The sequence below is a fragment of the Dipodomys spectabilis genome, unplaced genomic scaffold (genome assembly GCF_019054845.1).
Source record: "Dipodomys spectabilis isolate Male_0828 unplaced genomic scaffold, ASM1905484v1 ptg000021l, whole genome shotgun sequence".
NCBI lineage: Eukaryota > Metazoa > Chordata > Mammalia > Rodentia > Heteromyidae > Dipodomys > Dipodomys spectabilis.
In genome coordinates, this window is record NW_024870698.1 from 8338432 (window position 1) to 8346575 (window position 8144).

An 8144-nucleotide genomic window follows, 5' to 3' on the forward strand; every position below is an offset into this window, starting at 1 on the left:
GATGCCAAAAGTGCTAGGGTTGTGGCTCACGTGGTACATCACCAGTCTAGAAAGTATAAGGCCCTGAGCTCAAACCCCAGTACTGCTACAGCAACAACAAAAATTCCCACAAATTTGATGAGATGAAAAATTGGTCAATCTCCTCGCTCAAAAAGTTACTCAGAATTCCTATCTGAGAAATTCAGTATCACTGAAAATCTTGTATATTTAGTATTTTTTAAACATTCTATTGGAGGGCTAGGAAGGTAGCTCAGCGGTAGAGTGCATGCCTTGCAAGCATGAGGCCCTGGGTTCGATTCCTCAGCACCACATAAACAGAAAAAGCCGGAAGTGGCGCTGTGGCTCCAGTGGTAGAGCACTAGCCTTGAGCTGAAGAGCTGAAGGACAGCGCCCAGACCCAGAGTTCAGGCCCCATGACCGGAAAAAAAAAAAAAAAAAAACCATTCTATTGGAAAATAATTATTCTAGGTTTTTAATCTAAATCATGTTTGATCTCTAGAATACTTTTAATGCTGTCCTTTAAAATGAATCAGCTGATAACCAAAAAAATGAATCTTGCCTCAAAAACTTTAAATACACTGTACCCACATGATTAGTTTTCTTGTTGTGTTTCTGTATGCATATCAGAGTTGCTGTGAATCAGCCGTGTTTAGATGTATTTCCCCCCTGAGAACACTTGGTCAAGGACCTGCAATAGCTGTTTGGGTGATTGGCTAGCTTGGGAATCTGAGAAGAATGGCTGAACTAAATACAACCACGAGTTAGTACAGGTGCGCTCCTTGTCCTCCTAATGCTTAGGAGCCATTCCAGAAGCTTCCAGTGTGCATGAATTCTACTATCAGTTCACTGATAAATGAAAGGACCAGTCCTTAAACATGTAAATATCCTTGAGCAGGAAGTCTTACGCTAACCATGTGAGTGGGTATCTACAGGGTAGGTGATCTACAGGGTAGGTGAGTAGTTTGTCAGCTTAATAGGTTGGTAGATAACACTTGGGTTTGGGTCTGCTAGTAAAAATCAGAGGAGGCCATTGTTTTTCTTGAGGCACCCTTACTGGGTCCTAGAACACTACACTAAAAAAGTGAAGTTAGGGGCTGGGATGGTGGCTCGTGGTAGAGCGCTTGCCTTGCATGCATGAGGCCCTGGGTTTGATTCCTCAGCACCACATCAGCAGAAAAAGCCAGAAGTGGCGCTGTGGCTCAAGTGGTAGAGTGCTAGCCTTGAGCTGAAGAGCTGAGGGACAGCACCCAGGCCCTGAGTTCAGGCCCCATGAACAGCCAAAAAAAAAAAAAAAGTGAAGTTACTCATGTCACCAGAAGGAAACGAGTTCTTATCTGACTTCCTAAGAAATAAGAGACCTAACAGCTAAAATTCCCAGGCACCAGTGGCTCGCTCCTGTAAATACTAGCTAACTCAGGAGGCTGAGATCTTAAGATTCTGGTTCAAAACCAGCTCGGACAGGGAAGTCTTACCTCCAGTTAACCACCCAAAAAAGGAGTGGAGCTATTGTTCAAGTGGTAGAGCACCACCAGCCTTACGCAAAAAGCTATAGGACAGTGTCCAAGCCTTGAGTTCAAGCCCCAGTACTGGAAAATTAAATAAAATTTCCAAATGGACCAGCTTGAGTTGGCAGAGCAATGCAGTTCTCTCTGCTTTAATCTTAGAATAAAATAACCTGAGATGAACAAATCAAGTGCTTTTCTATTCGATCTCCCTGTACATTTGAAATGATAGGTCTACTTTTTGCTCTTTGTTTTTGCATCTTTTAGTGTGCACTGTAGAAAACTAGTATCTTCTATCAGTCCATCAGAACATTCCTCTGTTTTATAGAAGGAAATGTCCAAATTTAGAATCTCAAAGCCAGTTGTCTTGGAACTAAATTTGTTGTCATTTTTTTTTTTTTCCTTTGACAGGACTTTTTCAGGTGCTCAGGATACCTAACATGGCCTGATCTTTGTAAATTTTGAAGGACTAGAAGCCACTGCAGGTGGCTTGTGCTGTTCAAAATATGAGTTCATAATAGAATTGATCTTGATCAATATGTTATTTTCATTTTGTAATTTATAAAATGACCAGTGCTCATGGTAGAGAGTAGAATGTCTTAGATTAGCTTTTGTGAGCAGGAAAGATCAACTGTCAGACTCCGTGGAGAAATGATAGGTTGTAGGAATATAGGACACTTTAAAATAATGTATTGCAGGTTCACCACACCAATCTTCAGTGGTTTCGGAGACAAATAATCTCAGCTTGTACTTAGAGTGAATTATGACATCACGATAAGTAGCCAGTTCTTTATTAGTCTGGTAATCTGCCTTGTGGGGCTTCAATATTGTGTCTATTAAAGTGCTTTTGATAAATGCATATTTGCTTCCTGTGGTTTTAGCACAGGCATAAATTGAAACAGAAATGTCCAGCCTCTTACCTTAAGTGACGGGTCAGTCATACTCTTATTGATGTGCCAGCTATCACCTAAAATTAAAATTTTAATTTCAGTCATTTCTAATTATGGGTAGTAGGGTTTTTTCCTATTAATGCTTTGGAAATATATAAAAAAGTAGGAACTAATTTTTTTATTAAATCTAAATGAAAAATTTTATACTCTTAACTAAAGCTCTTTAACTTTTAATGCATAGAACAAATGACTTCCTATTTATCATTGAGTGGTTCAATATACGCTACAACTTTTTTACCTCATTGGTTACTTTGCTTTTAACGTTTAGAACCAATTTGGTCATTCTACACTGCCATGTTAGTATATATAGCTGTGGGTGCTGTTCTTGCATTACTTTTGTGAATGGCAAGGGAAGTGCAGGATGAGGAAGCTGGAAAGTAGCACCTCACGGTTCCAGCTGTGTAGAGGGAGCAATGGATGCCTTGCCTCCCATAGTAGGGCCTTGAATGCCCATCTCTGGGCTGGAGGCATTACTGAGAGCATGATCTTTGGCCACGTGTGCAATACCCAGCAAGATGAGTACTGACTACATATTGTGTGTTGTCCTTTTCCTGTCTGTGTGGAATTGTTCCTTTTAAAAATACTCCTTGCCCCCCACCCTGCTTTTTTTAAACACTAAACTTAATAGAAATATGATAAGCCTGATTTTCTGGCTTTATAGTTTTTGTTGTGGTGGTTGTTGGGTTTTTTATCTTTTTCCAAAATAAAAATTTTACATTTAGCAAAATGCTAAAACTGATGCCTTTTTTTGTTGTTGTGGGGTTTGAACTCAGGGCCTGGGTGCTGTCCCTAAGCTATTTTGCTAAAGGCTAAAGCTCTATCACTTCGAGCCACAGCTCTACTTCTGGTTTTTGAGAGGTTAATTGGAGATAAGAGAGGGACTTTCCTGCCCAGGCCGGCTTCAAATCCTTAGATCTCAGCCTCCTGGTAGCTAGGATTATAGGCATGATTCACCGGGGCCCAGCTCATTCTGCCTTCTTAATTAAGAACATTTTAATGTAAACATGACAAAACGTTGCTATAGCCTTTATTTATGGCAACATAACTAGAGAGTTTATATGCATCTTAGTTTATCTGAATATTTCTGCCTTTTTTTTTTTTTTGTCGGTCATGGGGCTTGAACTCTGGGCCTGGGTTCTGGCCCTCAGCTCTTCAGCTCAAAGCTAGTGCTCTACCACTTGAGCCACAGCTCCACTTCCAGTTTTCTAAGAGGCTTTTATTGGAGCTAAGAGTCTCATGGAATTCCCTGCCCGGGCTGGCTTTGAACCATAATCCTCAGATCTTAGCCTCCTGAGTAGCTAGGATACAGGCATGAGCCACCAGTACCCAACTATTTCTGCATTTTAAGGAAAGTCTGCAAGTAGACATGGACATCTGAAGGATGCTACTGAAATCAGGCAGGCTGATTGCATAGGAGCTGGTCAGTTTCTTTGGCACCATTTGAAGTTGTGATTATCTACTTAAAGATAATTTATACCAACATTTACTCTTGCCTGTCCATCATAGTTTTAGTTCTCATAGACCAAAGGGAGCTAGGACTTAGGATTATACAGTCAAGGTTATCCAAACCTAAATAACATGAGAGCAGAAATGATCATTATGAGGAATATTCCATTCACAAACATACATTTGTCTGTTTACAGATGGGAACTCATGGTGTAACCCAGTTAGAACCCAAATTTGTGATCCTCTTGCCTCAGCCTCCCTGGTGCGTAATGATTGGTGTGTGCCACCACTCCTAGCCGGGAGTGGCAACTTAAGTGGCAAGTTCTAGGAAATAAATTGTTGATATATTAATTGATGTCTGAGCAAGCTAGAATATTGAAAACAGGAATTCCCATGAAACACACTTCTTAGGCCAGATTTGTCCAGACCAGTGAGTAAAATACCCACTCTCTTAGGACATGAAGCTAGCACCGAGGGTAGCATTTTTTTAAGCGTATATTCTGTGGCTAGGGTTCATTGTGACATTTCCAACTCATGTACACAATATATTCTAGTCAGCCTTACCCCTCTGTTATTCTGCCCCACTTTCTAAAACAATTTCAATGGGCTTCATTGTTGTATTTACATACATGCAAAGGATGTACTTTCACCATATTCTTCCCCCTACACCCTTCTTGTTAGCCCAACCCCCTCTGCTAGTTCACCACCCACCCACCCCAAGAAAGCCTTTCCTAAACTGCATTTTTAACCAGCTTTAATCCTGGTAAATCAGAAACTAGCTATTTTTAGAAATTACATTTATATATTTTTTTAGTTGTAAGATCACTAACTTCCCATATATATGTTGAAAATTATTATTTTCCTTGAAAAATGATCTTTACTGGTGGTTAATTATACTTGCAAGATGCTCACACTCGTATAAATCTGCTTAAATGATAGCAGGCATAATTGTACCCCAACTTTCTTTATGCACTGCAGCATGTGGAAATGAGTCCCTCCGGGCCACGTTTCAGCCCTGACAAGATTATGTTCTGCTGAGTTGATGCTTAGTTGGGTATGTATGGGCCATGCTGTAATAACCATTACTATTCATAAATGTCACCTGTTCCCTGTGCCCCAGGACATGAAATGTAAGGTGTAGTTACCGCTGTATAGATGATGGATCTGTCCTGCATCAGAACTGTAAATGAAAACTATGTCTACTAGTGTGTAATGTTTTAAATGTTAAAAATGAGGAAACAGGCTTGTTCCTACCATTAAATTTGCAATGCTCTCATCCTCCAACAAGGCTGAAAATTTCTGCATTTGAGGTTCCTGTTACTGAGTGAACATTATTGTTATTTTAAATTACATTTCCACAGTTTGGGTTCACATTAGATGAGTGGCCAGCTATTAGAAGCTATGCTCATCAGGGTCGACATTTGGGTAATGTTGCACAACTTATAACTGAAATGTACTTCCTCTCTCTGTACTAGGGCTTGAACTCAGAGCCTTGTGTTTGCTTGGCTTACTTACTTACTTGGAGTTTTGCCACTTGAACCATGCATCTAACCTGATTTTTTGCTGATAAATTAGAGGGAGAGTCTTGAGGATTTCCTGTCCAGGGTGGCTTTGAATCGCTGACCTCCAGGTCTCAGCCTCTTGAGTAGCTAGGAATATGGCTCCTCTTCTCGCCTTTTGTCCTGCATATTTCTTGCAGAAAGAGCTGTGAAATTACAGTAAAATAGGTCATATGAGGTGGCTTCTTTTGGGTATAAAGTCAGGTTTCCTGTGGTCAGTGTGGGTAGTGACCGTTGTTCCGTGGCCCTGCAAAGTGTGGGAGCACTTCCTCCTCTTCCTGAGTGGGAGGAACCATCAAACAGAGCCAGATGACTGATTAATGGAGGCCTGCCAGGCACAAGCATGACACAATTGGTTTTTATTAGGAAAGCTGCCTATCAGGGACACCAATAGAAGTTCTGCAGGAATTGTGAGCTGTGGATTAGGTGTGAATTGAGGGAGTGAAGGCCAAGCACAGGCAACTCTTGGTGTAGGAGGCAGAGAACTGAAGTGGTGGCTATAGAAAGACACGGAGTTAGGGATCTTTTTTTCTTTTTTTTCCCTTTTTTTTTGGGGGGGGGGGTCTGGTTGTGGGGCCTGAACTCTGTGCCTGGGCGCTGTCCCTCAGCTCTTCAGCTCAAGGCTAGCGCTCTACCACTTGAGCCACAGCGCCACTTCCGGCTTTTTTCTTTTTGTTTATGTGGTGCTGAGGAATCGAACCCAGGGCCTCATGCATGCAAGGCAAGCGCTCTACCACTGAGCCACCTTCCCAGCCCCGGATCTTTTTTTCTTAAAAGGTGGATGATACACAGAAATGGAGGGACAAAGGGTGAGCAAATGAAACAGTGGTACTCACTAGACACTATGCTGAAAATGAACTATACAGCTTGTGGATGGGAACAGGGAAAAACCGGGAGGGAAGGAGTGATATTGTCCAAATAGAAATGTATTCTTTACCTGACTTATGTAACTGTAACCCTTCTGTACACCACCTTTATAATAACAAAAAGGTGGATAGTATGCATACTTACGTATCAGTTGAAGTGATTCACAAAAGGGAGAAAAATGGATGATTCTAGGGGAAAGAGGGAAACATGAGTGGTACCTTACCTCTTGTCAGAAAGGGTAAGAGTGTGACATAGAGGGGCCAGGGTAGGGTAGGACGTGAGATCTCCTAGTAGTAATAAATGGGAATGGATGCTGGCTGGTTCTGGATGTGCTGATAGATGCAGTTTCCCTATGAAATAGTATGAAGATATCCCAGAGGACTACAGAGCAAAGTGTGAAATGGTTTCATGGCGTGGCGAGGCTAGTTCACTGAGGCGGTATTAATGTTGGAATAGTTTCTCCAGCTGCTGAGGTGTGGAGCTGGCTGGGGCAACACAGTACAGGTTTTATGTTTTGTTTTTTGTTTTTGGCAAACTGGTATAAAACAACCACCAGCAAGGGACATTTGCAAGCCAGCAGGGGAGGAGAGTAGAGGTAATAGGACTAATGGATTAGAAGACAGAACATGGTGGTATAGAATCAGAGGAATGGACAGGCTGAGGCTCTGGTCAAGCAGTGGGACAATGACAGGACTACAGTGGTAAACTGGATGACAAGTATAACTAAGGCCTAGGTGGCTTCCATTTGGGTGAAGGACAGAACAAAAGCTAAGTAGGTTCTGAGTGTCCCCTGAAGGCTCGCAGTACTGTTGGGAGGGGATAAAAACTTCAGGAGACCTGGCCTAGTGGGAGCAAGTGAGGTCATTGAGGGTCTTCACGAGGGCACTTGGACTTCAACCCTGTCCTATGCCTTGCTTGCTGGGCACCATGAGGTGAACTAGCCACCGTGATGTACTGCATCACCAGAGCCACAAAGCCACAAGGCCAGAAGATCATGGATTGAAATCTCCCAACTGTGAGCCCAAACCAAAATCTTGCCTTCATTATCTCAGGCATTTTGTCACAATACAGGAAATCTGACTACCACCAAGTCAAGAACTGAATGGTGCTGTTTTGGATAGCTAGTCCATGTGATTGTTAGAAGAGATGCTGTGAGCTGGGTGCTGAGGGCACTGAAGAATGGGAACTGACCGGGACAAGCTGTGTGTACTTCCAAGGCTCCTAGGCTTTGCAAGGGCAACAGAAATTCAAGTAACCTAAGATCATTCAGTAGGTAAAAAGGCTGAGCTCTAAGCCTAGGAAGCAGTGGTGGAGGAGGGAGGAAAGTGCTGCTGACATTGGCAAGCTAGGATGAAAGCCAGCAATAGAGGGTGAACTGGTTAGGATTTGGTTCTAACCCCAGAAGCAGCCAGTGTTCATAGTGGCATCTTGTCTTCAGTGCACCACTGATCACAAGAACAATTCTGCATGGCCCGGGGAGGAGGAAGTCTGAGCTGACTTCTGGGAGACAGGAATCTCATCTACTTTAAGGTTCCTAAACCTATGACCAACTGAACAGGTAGAAAGAGCAATACGTGGTGCATATCCTGTAGCCCATTTCCTCATTGTCCTGGCCATTTTGCTTTCTGTGGTGTGTAGACTCCCAGTGGGTGAGAGTCTCCAGGGTAGGCTAGGAACCCGGGACGAGGAGGAGGAGGAGGAGGAGGACGACGACGACGACGACGACGAAGACGAGGACGACGACGAGGAGTGGTCTTCAGGATAAAGTAAAGCAGAAGGCAGGCTTGCAGTTTGCAACAGGGAATCATTTACAACTCACT